The 1,688-nt window shown below is 42.2% G+C and overlaps 1 pseudogene; it reads right to left on the minus strand.

Annotated features, from left to right (window-relative positions):
* Positions 1–363: 363 nt before the first annotated feature.
* LOC137397150 (uncharacterized) lies at positions 364–1,443 on the minus strand (annotated as a pseudogene).
* Between the last annotated feature and the right edge of the window lie 245 nt (positions 1,444–1,688).

Raw genomic sequence — 1,688 nt, forward strand, 5'->3', positions numbered from 1 at the left:
TACAATGCCTTAAAACTTCGACCTCTATCTAGAACATTTTAGTTATCTATTTTATTTTGCTAATATGCTAACAAACACTGCTGTGCCAAAAAAATGTAATGTATATACGTGTATTTTGTGCATTGCTATATCTAGGTGAAACTATGATTGCTACAAGGTTAAAACAATCCATTTAAATGTTCCTTTATCTTACAAAACTATTACTTTCACCGTCATCAAAGTCAGTGATGCTACTTTAATTATTTTAGTAATCACACAAATCTGATATGGCTATAATGTCATTAGCGTTAGTAATTCTCTGTTTTCTAACTAGCAGTGGCATGCTTCTGTCAAGGATGACAATGCTTGAATTGTGTTTCACTTTCATCTCTGAGACTTGCTCAGTCGTTGCAGCCGAAGCTTTTCCAATGTTTTTCGTGCATCAGCTTTGCAGCAAGCATGCAGCGAGCTCCGCCAGTTAGGTCTGTCCCTGGAGGCAGAGGTCCATGTCTCAGGCTGCATGAATAAGTCTTTCAGGTTTCGTTTCAAGACATCTTTGAACCAAAGACGAGGTCTGCCTGTTTGGCAGGTTCCATTTTCTAACACACCATGAAAAATCATGTGTGGGATTTTCATGCTCGGCATACGGTTGACATGCCCTGCCCATCGAAGCCGGATGAACTTCAGTCTAGATGAGAGGGGGTCTAAGCCAGTCTGCATGAACAGTTCTTCATTTGTCATCTTGTCCTCCCACGTTTTACCAAGATTAAATCTTAGGTTCCGAGTGTGGAAGGCACTGATCTTTGATTCCTGTGGTCGGTAGGTGGCCCATGTTTCAACACCGTATAGAAGGATGCTGCAAACACATGCCTCATACACACGAATTTTGGTTTTGATAACCATGTGACGGTTATTCCATATACGCTTGGTTAGTCTGCCAAAGGCGTTGGAGGCAATTCCTAGTCTTATGGAGATTTCATTGTCTACAGTTGTATTCTTTGAGAGACATGACCCAAGATAAGTGAATTTCTAAACATCCTGCAGGTTAGTGTCATCTATTGAGAATACATTAGGGTCAGAAGTTTGTGACATAGTCACAGTATTTTTCAAACTAATCTGCAGTCCAAAACGCTGGCAGGATACAGCGAAGTGGTTGAGCATAAACTGCGGGTTTTCTGGAGGCGAGGTACATATTGTTGCATCATCAGCATATTGAAGTCAATTGATGACGAACGTCTCAGTAAGAGGGCAAACTTTATAGCCGGCAAGATTGAAGAAGTTTCCATTGTCACGTGTGTGGAGTGATTCACCACTGGATTGGTGAAGTTGTCTGTCTGTCACTTTGAACACATACGAGAAGTATATGCCAAAGAGGGTTGGGGCAAGGATGCAACCTTGCTTGACACCTCGTTTTATGGGAAATTCATCGGAGAGCTGACCATCGAACTGTACTCGAGCTTGCATTCCATTGCGGAATGACTCAATTAGAGTGAGGAGAGTGGGAGGACAGCCAGTCTTCCTGAGAACTGTGAACAGGGAACCTCAGTCGGCAAGGTCAAACTCTTTAGTTAGATCAACAAAAGCCATATATAGAGGCACTCTCTGTTTCTGAGTTTTCTCTTGGAGTTGATGGACAGCGAATATCATATCAGTGGTTGAGCGTCCCGGTCTAAAACCGCACTGTGATTCAGGGTATACATCTTCAGCTA

This window comes from Watersipora subatra, chromosome 5 (assembly GCF_963576615.1).
Source record: "Watersipora subatra chromosome 5, tzWatSuba1.1, whole genome shotgun sequence".
NCBI lineage: Eukaryota > Metazoa > Bryozoa > Gymnolaemata > Cheilostomatida > Watersiporidae > Watersipora > Watersipora subatra.